The sequence below is a fragment of the Bos mutus genome, chromosome X (assembly GCF_027580195.1).
Source record: "Bos mutus isolate GX-2022 chromosome X, NWIPB_WYAK_1.1, whole genome shotgun sequence".
NCBI classification, from domain to species: Eukaryota; Metazoa; Chordata; class Mammalia; order Artiodactyla; family Bovidae; genus Bos; species Bos mutus.
Window position 1 is genome coordinate 24,364,408 of NC_091646.1, and position 14,646 is coordinate 24,379,053.

Genomic DNA, 14,646 nt, shown 5'->3' on the forward strand with positions numbered 1-14,646 from the left:
AATTTTTCCCAAGCTGCAACCTTGAGCAGGCCCCACATGCTCACTCACAAGCACCAGGAAGCTGAGGCTTCCACTTCTGGGAGTGGGTCTCCCTTGCTGTCCTGCCTTGAATGGACCTTGCCCTTCCTGCTGCTGCCAAGGCAGGTCTTGTTGAGGTAACTAAGGGCTCTCCTGCCACCAGCTTAACAGCTCTTTTAGTAGACCTCTGCACCACTCAGGTTCCTCCTCTGTGATGTGGGAACTGTAGTGCAGACTAATTGTGTGAACTGAAAGAAGGCAAGGTGTATAAAGCTCCCCTACTATTGTTCATGGCTCAGAGTGGGAGCTCTTAAGAGGTTTCCAAAAGGATGATGTTTACTTTTCAGTTTTTTGCTGGCCAACCTTATTCTCTACCTGACACCACCCCTACTCCCAATTCCTTGTGGAAATTCTGGTCCTTGGGGAGAATTTTTTGTCCACCTGGGGCATCCTCTTCTCCACCTTCATCAGCCTCTGGTGGAGCTAAGAATTGTAGCCTTTGACTTTTTTTGCTTGGGAGCTTAATCCAAGTGTCTCCCCACTCCCTATGTGACAAAGTGTGTGACATAATATAAGTCATTTCTCTTTAATGAGCTTTAGTTCCCACTATGCTAGTTCATAGTTCATAACTTGGGGACCCTGGAGGTTGTGAAGAGCTCTGTGCACATTTACAAGACCAGAATTATTTAAATATCTGATATCTGTACTGAGACAGTGTGCATGTCTTTTTGGAAAGTTATATGCATCTTTGAACATGGTAATTGCTGCAGCTTCTGGCAGTTTTCTCATTGGTTAGTTCTTTAAATTGGTTCAGATTTCATCAGTTCTGTTTAGTGAGTTATTTCTTAGTGTAAGAGTCTGTAATTTATCTGATGATGGGACTTACCTAATTCCTTCTCCAAATTCATTAACCTCTAAAAATGGAGTCAGGAATTGGATTAGAAGGCAAGGGTGATATTTCTTTTATAGCAATTTGTTAATCCTTCAATTATTTGAGGAGGTCAGGCATTGAGAAATCAGGTTCTGGTGAGGGGGTTGAGGATTCCTCTTTATACAATAAAATTGCTCCAGGGGAAATTTTCCTTGCACAGAAGTGGGGCCTGGGATCTTAGAAACATCACTCTTCACTGTTCCTCAGTTTCTTTCTAACCCTGTAAGTAGACCAGGGGTCAGCAAACTATGGCCCATGGGTGAATCTGGCCCACCCCCTGTGCTTGGACACCTGTTTTGCAAGCTAAGAATGGTTTGTACATTTCTAAATGGTCAAAAAATATCAAAAGAAGACTATTTTGTGACACATGATAATATGTAAAATTGAAATTTCAGTGTCCACAAATAAAGTTTTATTGGAACACAGCCATGCTCATTCATTTACATATTATCAACAGCTACTTGTGCACTACAACAGTGGAGTTGATTAATTGTGAAAGAGACTGTATGGCCCACAAACCTAGTAGCTGGCCCTTTAGATAAAATGTTTGTCAACCTCTGAGCTAGGTCATTAGCCCTGGTGTCACAGACTTGGAAAGAGGTTCATGAAGACTCAAAATTCTGGCTATTTCTAGACTAGCAGAACAAGCTGCAGAGAAGGCAATGGCACCCCACTCCAGTGTTCTTGCCTGGAGAATCCCAGGGACAGGGGGCCTGGTGGGCTGCCGTCTATGGGGTCACCCAGAGTTGGACATGACTGAAGCAACTTAGCAGCAGCAGCAGAACAAGCCAAAAAAGGGACTAGCCACCCTTCACCTCCAGCCTTCCAACCCTACCCTACTCTACCACAGATTTAAACCTCTAACAGGTAGAAGGCAGAAAATATCTAACTCCTTCAACATTCCTGTGTGGCCAATTGTTTTGAAATGTTCGGGCTTAAGGCTTACAGGCAAAGGGGAAGATCTCCAACCTGTGGAGCCCACTCTGCTTCTGTTTCCAGGAACAGAAGAACCAAGGGGCCATATTACTCTATGAGCAATTTTCTGAACTTATTAGTATGAGGCAGCCTCGAAGAACAGATCTGAGTCATTCTGACAGTTTCCCAAATGGCCAAAGGACAAACTTCCAGCTTCCCAATGACCAAAGGACTTTCAACTTGCTGACCAATTTTTCATCTTCCAAAGCACATGTCTAGGGACTTCCCTGGTGGTCCAGGGACTAACTCTGTGCTCCCAGTGCAGGGGACCTGGGTTTGATCCATGGTTGGGGAACTAGATCCCACATGCTGCAACTAAGAGTTCTCAGGCTGCAAGTAAAATCCTATGTGCTGCAACTAAGAGCTGGTGCAGCCAAACAAATATATAAAAATAAACATTCAAAGCACGTGTCTAAACCCTAAATCATCCCTGCATCTTTGTGCAGGTATAACACTCTCAATCTTTCATGAAAAAATTGAATTTTATTTTAGAAATAAACCTTTGAAGTTTAGGGGAAAAAAGGCAGAAAAGCTGCTTTCAAGAGCCAAAAAAGCAATATATTTCAAAGGGTAATGACGACTCCCTCTGAAGGCCAGAGTTAAGGAGAACAGAACACAATGGTAAGTTGCACACCCAGCGCCTGCCAGGTCTGCAGCTCCCTGCCTGTCTCCCTCTCTTTTCTGCTGCCCATCTTGCTGTTTCCCTCTGGCTCTCTCTTTGGACTGATTTTATCCTCTCTCTCTGTTTCTGGCTTTGGCCCTTTCCCCTTTTCTTTCTCTTCCTTATGACTCAATCTGTCCTCTCCCCTCAACTTCTGTGTCTATCTCCCTGTCTCCTACACCTAAGAATGTCCATAATATAAAATGGAAGAAAGTCTTTTAACTACTCGTAAATAGGTTTATGGTTTCAAGTCTTAATTTTAAAAGCAGCTGAGTGAACTGTCATCTGTTTCTCAAACTGAACAAAATTGCTTCTTGTTCCTTAGTATGCCCCAGTGACAATACTAATGGTGGCTACCATTAATTGAGTGCTTATTAAGTGCTGGGCACCTTATTAGGCACTAAAAATGTTATTAATTCATTTGAAATTCACAAGATGAAGTAGGTGCTATTGGGGTGTGTGTGTGTGTGTGTGTGCAGTTCACCATATTTTGATGAGGTAAAAATAGATTCTTTTCATTGAGACGCTCTTTTTAGCTTAATTTTGGTGGTATTTTTTAAACCTAATTAAATATCTTAAGAACATTTAAAAATAAACAGAATTAAAACGAATTCCTGAGGGGTTTCCAAGTGGGGACAAGGGCTGAAAACTTCCTCTGTGCTCTTTGTTTTGGACCTTGTAGCAGGTCCTTTGTAAATCATGCTCTTGACTCCAGAAGGTACACGTCAGATAAGGAAGGGGGAAAGAAATTCCACCCCCCAGTTCAGTGCTTTGTTTTAAGCTTTCCCATGTCAAAATCCTTTAACTGATATGAAGTTAAGAGATTCTGAATGAAAAGGTCTTTCTCTCTTCACTGGTCCCTCTGTTTGTGACATACTTTAATTTCCCTGACCTAGTGGGACATAGGCTAATGATTGACTTACATGACCCCTTTTACTGACTGGTTCTGAAATGTAAGTAAAAGAGGCTGGAATATTACTTCCCTGGATGCTGCTCCTCAGCAGCCTTTGAGTTCTCTTTCCTCCAGCCCCCTCGCTACTGCCTTGGCCTCAGTGCCTGTGAGGCACTTGCCTCTGCGGCAAAAGCTAAGTGAAGTCGCTCAGTCATGCCCGACTCTCTGTGACCCTGTGGACTGTAGCTTACCAGGCTCCTCTGTCCATGGGATTCTCCAGGCAAGAGTACTGGAGTGGGTTGCCATTTCCTTCTCCAGGGGAGCTTCCCAACCCAGGGATTGAACCCAGATCTCCCGCCTTGCAGGCAGATGCTTTAACCTCTGAGCAAAAGCTAAGGAGGTACCCAAATCTCAGATTTTAATGCAGTATTTTTATTTATTTTCCTTTATTAAAATATTTATATGTGTTTATTTTTTAAATGTTTGTTATTGTGGTAAAAGTCACATGATAAAAACATACTATTTTAACCATATTTAGCTGTACAGTTCGGTGGCACTAAGTACATTCACATTGTTGGTCTACTCTCCCCCCCATCATCCATCTCCTGAATTTTTCACTTTCCTAAACCGAAACTCTGTCCCCATTAAGCACTAACTCCCCATTCTCCCTCCCCACCCCACACTCACTCTCTGGATCCTAGCATCTACCAATGTACTTTCTGACTCTATAAATTTGACTATTCTTGGTCCCTTGATAAGTGGAATCAAACAATATTTCTCTTAACACAGTATTTTTCTTTTCTATCCTTTCCCAGTTTTATTCATGAAGACTTGGTAGTGTCTCTAGTAAATCATCATGTGACATTTAAATGTATAATCATTTTTATGTATGTTCATCACTGTTTTTCATGCATATAAAATATTAATTGTAAATATTTTAATGTCATATATTTTATTTATTTATTTTTTTGCCTTACCCTGAGGCATATGGGATCTTAGTTCCCAGACCAGGGATCAAACTTGCGCCCCCTGCAGTGGAAAGGTGGAGTCTTAACCACTGTACCCCCAAGTAAGTGCCCCTTAATGCAGTTTTGTTAATATCCAACTTAATACAAAATAATCTGTGATGAACAAAATGTCAGAAACTTAAGTAGAGAATCCAACAGTGCTATTCCAAGCCATATTGGAGCCTGAGGCAAAAGAAAAAGTGTGTGTCCCTATATACGTGTTTTCATGTATTTTGAAAGGCTTTTTTTTCCCTCCAGAAATATATTTTTTAAATGTCATTAGTGTGTTTGTTTCAATTAAGTCCAGAAAAGCAAAATTATAATAAATTCTGTTTGGGATATAAATAAAATATTGAAGCCTAGAATAATGTGCATTTTGAAATACCTAGTTTAAATTTTTCAGTGTTTTTTTTTTTTAACTCTCTTAGAAAGAAAGAAAGAGAAGTCGCTCAGTTGTGTCCGACGCTTTGTGACCCCGTGGACTGTAGCCCACCATGCTCCTCTGTCCATGGGATTCTCCAGGCAAGAATACTGAAGTGGGTTGCCATTTCCTTCTCCAGGGGATCTTCCCAACCCAGGGACCAAACCTGGGTCTCCCGCATTGCAGGCAGACGCTTTATCCTCTGAGCCACCAGGGAAGGGTTCATAAATATTATAATATTATAAGAGAGTTCATAACTCTCTTAGCTTTGTGAGATTGTGCTCCTCTTTCCTTTGTTTGGGCTGAAAATTCAACCCACAAACCCGATTTAATTGCTATCTATCTGGCACTGGGCTGGATCCTGGGGATGAGACAAACACGGTGGACAAAGTCGCTGCCTTGAAGGAGCTCACAGTCTCCAGGCTGAGGTGATGCCCTCCAGGGCTTCAGAAGAGGGAGGTGCCTCAGCAACTTCAGCTTGAGGAGATTTCTTGGAACAGCAGTGGTTTAGCTGGAAACAGAATGTGCAAAAGCCTACCATCTGAAAGCGGGAAACTCCTTGGCCATAGCATGGAGTATGTGTAGAGGGAACTGAAAGGGGATGAGATGGGAATGGTGGGGGAGCCCAGAAATGAAGAATCTGATGGAGCAATTGCGTATGGGCTCTGGAGTCAGATTGCTCTGGGTTTGAGTCTCAGCTCTACCCCTCCCTTGCTGAGCAAGTCATGTTGCCTCATTTTGCTTACTTGTAACATGAGGGAGTGCCGGGTGTTCTCTGCCTGCTCCTCCAGGTCCTTCTCCAACTTGCTCTGTTACCAGGAAAAGGGTCTTATCAACTGTTTTTCTCTTTTTCGTTTTGGCCATGCCATGTGGCTTGTGGGAGCTTAGTTCCTGGACCAGGGATGGAACCCTGGCACTGACAGTGCCTAGGCTTGGCCACTTGCCTGCCAGGGAATGCTCCAGGAGAAAGGTCTCAAAGGATGGCATCAACGGGCTCCCATCCCCTCTGGCTTCTGTTTGGATGGTGCTAATGGGCCAACAAAGGTTCGTCTAGTCAAGGCTATGGTTTTTCCTGTGGTCATGTATGGATGTGAGAGTTGGACTGTGAAGAAGGCTGAGCGCCGAAGAATTGATGCTTTTGAACTGCGATATTGGAGAAGACTCTTGAGAGTCCCTTGGACTGCAAGGAGATCCAGCAAGTCCATTCTGAAGGAGATCAGCCCTGGGATTTCTTTGGAAGAAATGGTGCTAAAGCTGAAACTCCAGTACTTTGGCCACCTCATGCGAAGAGTTGACTCATTGGAAAAGACTCTGATGCTGGGAGGGATTGGGGGCAGGAGAACGGGACGACAGAGGATGAGATGGCTGGATGGCATCACTGACTCGATGGACGTGAATCTGGATGAACTCCAGGAGTTGGTGATGGACAGGGAGGCCTGGTGTGCTGCGATTCATGGGGTCGCAAAGAGTCGGACACGACTGAGTGACTGAACTGAACTGAATGGGCAGCAGTAACAGGAGGCTGGAGATCAAGAGGAGTGTGAGGGCAGTGTAATTTATTCACCAGGTTTCCTCCTTGCTTCAATGCAGCATGTTGGCTGTGTCCCTCTCCCCATAGCCACCCACAGCTTCTTTCAGGCACGGATGACACTTTGCTCCCATCCCACCCCTCAGTAAGTAAGTGCCCTGGCATCAGCTCTGGTGCTTCAGCATCCTTTGTTGGCTACTCTAATGCTACCCATACCTTTGCAAATATTCTCTTCATGAAATTCTCCTTATTTACCTGTTTCGAACGTGCCATCTCTTTTTTGCCGGTTATTGGCACACAGGAAGCTCTCAGTAAACATTCACCCTCATACCATACATATGCCTAGACTCTTCGATGGTGATGTCTCCTGCTGGAAGTCTCCATCTTTTGCAGAGATCTGCCTGGGGGCCCTGCATTAGCCTTGTTGTTGTTCTGTCGCTAATTCGTGTCTGACTCTTGGTGACCCCCTGGACTGCAGCATGCCAGGTTTCTCTGTCCTCCACTATCTCCCAGAGTTTACTCAAATTCATGTGCATTGAGTTGATGATGCTATCACCTACTTGTCATTAGCCTACTTGTCAGCAAAAGAGAACAAAGGATTCTCAATTCAAAGTCAGCAGCTGTGCAAGGATGAATGCCAGGACTGGGTTCCCCAACAGGCCGGCTCTGTGATGCCAGCCAGATAATTATTCCAGGCAATTGCTCCTGCCATTGTCCCCTTGGACCAGGTCCATCACTTTGTCACCTGGTTCAGAGGCTTCAATGAGTAGTGTATCAACATTCATTATAAGCGGCTGTGTTTCCACTTCAGTTTTTGTTCCTGTCTTTGGATTAGTGCAGGTCAACCCCTCCCTGAACTCAGTCTATAAAATAAAGACCTTGGCTGAGGCTCCATCTGGCCCCCTCGTATTCACATTTGGGAGTCTGGATGTGGGCGTGCAGCCCTGTCAGGGTCTCTGAGGCAGTACCACTGGGCACTTTATCAGGGATCTCCCGGGATGGATGGTTTTGTAGTGTTGATCAATCAGTGGAGAGTTGTATTTCTGAGGACAGTGTTACATAAAGCTATAATTCATGGCCTTGGCAGAGATAGTACATTAGCTTTCCCATCCTCCCTAAAGCTGTCAGAAATGCCAATCCCATCCTCTCTCGGTTCACTGTTGGTATCATCCCTGAAGATGCCGTTCTGAGAACAGTGCCTTTAATTTATCCTGTAAGTTTAGAAAAGCTACCGACACCACTCTGAGACAAAACACATCCCTTCTTCTGGGTGATTTTATTTACCCATGAGGTGTGGACTTAACACCTGCTGCATGTTGATTCCAAGAGGCTCCTTGTTTGTCACCCATGTGTCTGTTTTAGTCACTGCAGAGCATGGCAACCTTGGTATTAGAAAAGCAGGAAGAAGACCGTGGCACAGGTGATCTAAACCACAAACAGGGGAAAGGGAATGTGAATTTGACATGAACTCACTCACATCACACTAAGTGAAGTGACAGTCACTCAGTCGTGTCCGAGTCTTTGTGACCCCATGGACTATACAGTCCATGGAATTCTCTAGGCCAAAATACTGGAGTGGGTGGCCTTTCCCTTCTCCAGGGGATCTTCCCAACCCAGGGATCAAACCTAGGTCTCCTGCATTGCAGGCGGATTGTTTACCAGCTGAGCCACCAGGGAAATCCACATCACACTAACTCTCTACTTAGCTAGCAAAATCCAATAAATCTTTACAGATCTTTTAGTACCAATATCCTTATCTCCCAGATGAAGAAAATGGTATGATTGTATCAGTCATCACTGGCGTTACTGGTAGCAACCTTTTCGTAGTCATCGGTTTCTTACGAAATATAAATACAGCAGTGAACTTTATAAGCAAAGGAGTCACTCCTTGTATTTTTTCATCACATGACTTATTTGCATAGAGTAAATTTCCAATTACCACCAATTTTCAGTTAATGAAATCAGAGGAAACACCATGAGACTCTGACAAGCCTTGCGCTGGTGAAGCCGTGCGAACCTTACTCGTTGCTGTATCCACTTACGGCAACAGTTCAGCGGTCTGCGTGGTGCTGCCTCTGGTGGGCAACTAGGGGAGGGTCGGCCGCAGTCCAGGCCTGGGAACCGCACAGCCTCCCCTTCCTCTTCTCTGCTGATAAAGGTGCAGAAGAGGACAAAGACCCAAAGGTGGGAAAAGCAATAGCAAAACACATAAGCCAGTGCTGCTCGGCTTCTGGCCAGGTGCAGCATATGTCTGGCCAGGTTAACTGGAGAGAGGACAGACACGTCCCAGCAGTGTGTGTAGTGAAGCCACAGTTTTATTGCCCCTGCCTGTCTGTGAGAGAGTCTAGGTAGGTGGTGTTTGGGTGATGGCTTCAGAATCCAGCCGTTCAGGTCCTCCACTGTCCCAGCCCTCTAACAGGCCCTCAATTCCCATCTCCAGAGACAAAGCCGAGTCCCTGGGCTTTTGGCCTGACATTCCTCTAACAGTCAGATTTATTTGAAAACACAGGTATCTACACACATGATTCAAAATGCAGGCATATGAAAAGTAAACAGTCCCCCTTAATTGTGGGGAAGGGAATCCTGTTCAAACAGAATGCATAGCGCTCATCCAGTTCATCTACGGTATCATTAAAATTCCACTCTAGCCCATCACTGACAGTCTCAGTGATGTGTTTCTAGGCAAGCCCCTTTGTTTGCTGTGTCACCATGTCATCCTTCCGCTGTCTGTTCCCTTTCTGGAGTTGATGCATTTGGATTTCAATATGTGCTTCACAGCTATACAGGTTTGGAACCACAGTGGTATATTTATTTTTACCTGTTTCATTTATTTTTATTGTGAGCTTAAACAACTCTACTGGGATCAAAAGACTCAGAATCTCCTGCACATTTAATTCTATTTGTGTCACTCCAAGTTCACTTGTGATCTTAGCTGATGTACAGACCGGGTTCCTGCAGGGGCTGTAATCAATGCGTACACACTGTTTCACTTAACATTAGCGTGTATACACATTCCCATAGCTCAACAAAGGTCCGCAACCTTGTCATCTTTAGCGGCCATAGAGAATTCCACTGCAGAACCACAGCATTTGAGAAGACCTCGAATTTGCATGTTTTCCTCTTTGTGGGCAGCACTTCAAAATGTACTAGCTGTGAAGAGAGTGTGGCTACACCCAGGCCACAGATCAATAACCAGACACAATACAATTAAGTCACACTGGAACAAAACCTCACCAAGTTGGATTTAATCAGTGTATATTGTTTCAGGGTAGTCTATTCTCTCCTGGCTTAGGCCCCTGATGTTTCAGGTTCCAGCTATTATTCACTTGGCTAAGTATCGAAGATATGATTTGAAATAAACCTGAGCTGTTTGAGAGTGCGATTCTAAGTGAGCTTGACTTTCATCTTTGAGACCTTCTGTTGGGTTCCTTTCCATTTGTCCCACAGGGAACTGGATCTGTGTCATTTTCCTCCAAGCATTCACGTCTTCCTAATTTCCTAGCTGCTGTGGTCTGACAAAGCTTAAGCGCTGACCTGAAGCCCTGGGAGACGGCGCTGTCACACACTGCCAACATACCACAGCATTTCATTTATTCATGTTGCCGCTGCTTAATCTGAGGATTGCCAGGAATATTCTGCTATTGGCATCACGGTACTTTTTACTTTAAAGTAGAGCTTTTCATTTTCGGAATCTATTTGTTTTGTATCCCTTGTGAGTTAGAGCTGGTAACTGCATTCATTTTCCTCCCAGTAAGGGGTAAGTATCTTGTCTCCCGCTGAGGATAGCCTAGTTCCCTGGATGTGATTCTTTAAGATTCTAGTGCAGCAGTAACATCTTTACCATTTTGAAATAGGCAGAAGAAAGACTTTATCATTTGCAAGGCAGGTCAGGTGGCTGAGAGAAGATACTGATGGGTTTGTTCCAAAGAAACTGCTCAATGGCCAGGGGCTGCACCATGTCCAGGATGACTGAGCGCCTCATTTCAGAGTGATGCAAGCAGTAGAGCACAGCACTGCCCTGTGCTGAGAGTGATCCCAAAAGATACTCAGCCCACAGTCGCCCCCGGCAGCTTTCTTTGTACTTGGCATCTTTAAGGAGCCAAGAGACCTAATGAGGAGGACCTGGTGCCCTGTCCCAAGATGAAAACTCCTGATATACCATCAGCAGGACAGACAATTTTACCTGCAGGCTTCACCAAGTTCTCAACTGGCTCACATTTGCAAGTTACCTGTCTAGAGTTAGGAATGCATTCTATGGGCAGACTACTAAGTGAACCAGCATGTATGAAAACCAAGCCATGGACTTGGCCTCCTCTTAAACCATAATCTAAGTGATTGAATTTACCAGTTGCTGCTTATAAGCCATCTCTGCTACTGGAAAAACAATGCATGCACGATTCCTGATGATAATGGGATGCAATAAACCAATACAGTGGGTGGTCCAGGAAATTGGCCTTTGCAAGTCTGAAGAGGCAGTAACTAGCACGGTAGTCCTTCAGATATCTAGGAAGCTCTGTGTAGCCTGCCTAGGAACCTTTCACTAACAAGATTTCACTGATAAATTCTTCATCTTTTGTTTGCTTATTGATTCATAAATGTGTTTCTTCACTGATTCATATAGTCATTAATTTACCAAATACTTATTAAGCACCTTATGTGTGCCAGGTGTTGCACTAGGCTTAGAGGTTACAGAGATAAAAAAGGCAGTTTCTATTCTGGAGAGCGTCACATATAAATTAATACTACCGAGAGTGTTAATAGCCTCGGTAGGGAGGCCAGAGGTCCCCAAGCCGCAGGAGCAAATAAAACTGCAAGTGACAGACTTTTTTTTTTCCCTTTTCTTTTCTAATCCTGTGTTGTCATGACGACACCTGTCCACCTGAACTTAACTTTATCTCAAACCTTGAGCTAACCAATGCGTTTCTCTCATGGAAATGTCTTCCTTAGGTTATGTTAACGAACTATGTATTTGTTTAGAAATCTGCCTTTCTTCAAGATTCATGTCAATTGTTTTATAGCCAGGGATGACTCTGCTGTGTCAATGCTATCTCAAAATGCATGTTGTGGGTGAGGGGCCTGGTGCAACTCTCAGTTTTGAGGTGTTTCCTTTCTCTAATTCAGAGAAAGCACTGGCTACCCACTCCAGTACTCCTGCCTGGAAAATCCCATGGACGAAGGAGCCTGGTAGGCTGCAGTCCATGGGGTCGCTACGAGTTGGACACGACTGAGCGACTTCACTTTCACTTTTCACTTTCATGCATTGGAGAAGGAAATGGCAACCCACTCCAGTGTTCTTGCCTGGAGAATCCCAGGGACGAGGGAGCCTGGTGGGCTGCAGTCTCTGGGGTTGCACAGAGTCGGACACGACTGACACGACTTAGCAGCAGCAGCAGCTTTCTCTAATTAGCAATTTAGTGAACTCCTATATAATCTTGAACACCAAGTCTGTGACCTTCTCTCTAACCACCTTCTGCACCAAAATTGAAGTAGTCACTTCAACTGTGATCCCCAAGTTCATGTATATGCCTTGGTTTTAGCATTTACCACTCTATAATCTAATAATAGTAATGTGTGTGCTCACTCAGTCATGTCCAACTGCGACCCCATGGACTGTAAGTCCACCAGGCTTCTCTGTTCATGGAATTCTTCAGGCAAGAATACTGAAGTGGGTTGCCATTTCCTTCTCCAGGGCATCTTCCCAACTCAGGGATCCTGCATTGGCAAGCAGATCCTTTATCATTGTGCCACCTGGGAAGACCTTAATAATAGTAACATGATTGTATCATGATGATTAGTAATGGTGGTGAAAAGTTACTACCTTGTGAACTAAGCCGGGATTCTTGGCCTCTAGAGGAGAGGATTTCGATCCCGGGCCAGTGATGAGGTTTGATGCTCAGAGCTTTTCTGTAATAGTGTTATTAAAGTATAAAAGAGATGGAGATAGCTTCTGACATAGACATCAGAAGGGGACAGAAAGAGTGCCCCTTCTGTTGAGAAGAAAATGGCAACCCACTCCAGTGGGTTTTTATATATATATATATATATACGTATACACATATATTTATGTATATATATATACACACACATACATATACATATATGTAGCAAAAATGCCACAATATGTTTAGTTAACATCCATCACCTCACATAATTACACATTTTCCCCTTCTGATAAACTAATACAATTATGTAAAGTTTAAAAATAAAATAAAATTAAAAAAAGATTTTTTAAGACCTAGTCTCTTAGCAATTTTCAAATATACATTATTGTTAACTATAGTCAACATGATGTACATTCCATCTCCAAAACTTACTTATCTTACAACTGGAAGTTTCTACCTTTTGACAGCCTTCAAACAATTCTCCCACCTCTTGTCTCTGGCAACCACCAACCTGATCTCTGCTTCTATGAGTTTTTTTTTTTAATTCTACATATAAGTGAGATCAAGCAGTATTTGTCTTTCTCTAACTTATTTCACTTAGCATAATGTCCTCAGGTTCCATCCATTTTTTGCAACTGTGTGTGGCATATTTTCTTTATCCACTTGTCTGTTGATGAATGTCTATGTCTGCTGTTTCTATGTCTTGATTACTGTATACAGTCCTGCAATGAACATGGGCATTCATTTAATACTTACTGTGTACTTTGTGAGGGCTTCCCAAGTGGCTCAGTGGTAAAGACTCTGCCTGACAATGCAGGAGATGTGGGCTCGATCCCTGGGTTGGGAACATCCCCTGGAGGAGGAGATGGCCACCCACTCCAGTATTCTTGCCTGGAAAACTCCATGAACAAAGGAGCCTTGTGGGCTACAGTCCATGGGGTCCCAAAGAAATGGATACAACTTGGCAACTGAGCATGCACTCACATGTACTTTGTGCTTTGCATTATTCTAGGCATTGAGGATACAACTCTAAAACAACAGACAAAAATTCCTGCCATTCTAGAGCTTATCTTTAAAGAGCTAAGGAGATGCACAGTAAAGAAATGAGCTGTATATGATATAGCAGAGGGTAATAAGTTCTTTGGAGAAAAGTAGGAAAGGGATATAGGGGATGGGGTTCAGGTTTTAGAGAGAGGCCTTGGAGAGAAGGTAACATTTGAGGAGAGGGCAAGTCATGAGGATACAGGGGGATGAGTGTTTCAGTAAGCCAGTCAGGGTGGCTGGAGCAGACTGGGAGGGATGGTAGCAGGAAATGAAATCAGAGAGGTAACAGGAGGTTAGATTGTGTAAAATCCTGCAAACTTGAGTAAGGTATCTGGCTTTTACATTGAGACAAGAAGCCACTGGAGGCTATAAAATCATGGATGCTGATTATAAATTTGGCTCTCAGACTTTTGGGAAACTCCCGCACTGAAACAAGCATTCATATTTTCCAATGTCAACAATAAAATAATTTTAAAAGCATTTTTTTTATCAGTGGGTTTAAAATCTATCTTAAAAACCTTTCGTGAAATTAAAAAATTACGAGGTCTTCAAGAAAGTCATTATTTTAGAATATTTCGTTCCATAACTCAGTGTTTCCCCTTGTTATGCCTTGCCCCTGACTCTAACACTCTCTATACTCACCTTTCACCCCAAATTTAGAAAACTGTGTGAGAGATTGGAGATGGACTGATAAGAATGTGAACTGTATCCCAGAAACAAGTTCCCAAGGAAAGGGGCAGGAAGGAGAGTGGGTGTGGAATGACTTCACAGGGAGTGGGTGTCTGGGGGATCTTGAGAGAGGAAACACTTGCAGAAGAATCCTTGTAGCACCTCCTGAATCTCCTGAAAATACCTGTGATGAGACTTTTAAATAAGTCAGTAAATAGGACAATTATAAGATCCTATCCTTGAAGACTCTTACTGCTTAAAATTTATGAACACTAATTAACATGGATTTCAGCATGGTTTTTTAATACAAACAAACAAATTAGGAAAATAAAATATAGCTCGTGCGTGCTCAGTCACCTCTGACTCTTTGTGACTCCATGGACTGTAGCCCACTAGGCTCCTCTGTTCATGGAATTCTCCAGGCAAGAATACTGGAGTGAGTTGTCATTTCCTCCTCTAGGGGATCTTCCCAACCCAGGGATTGAACTTGCATCTCCTGCATTAGCAGGTGGATTTTTTACCACTGAGCCACCTGGGAAGCTGCAAAATATAGTTTACACCTTCATATTTAACTCTCCCTAAACTCACTAGGGGAGAAGGCAATGGCACCCCACTCCA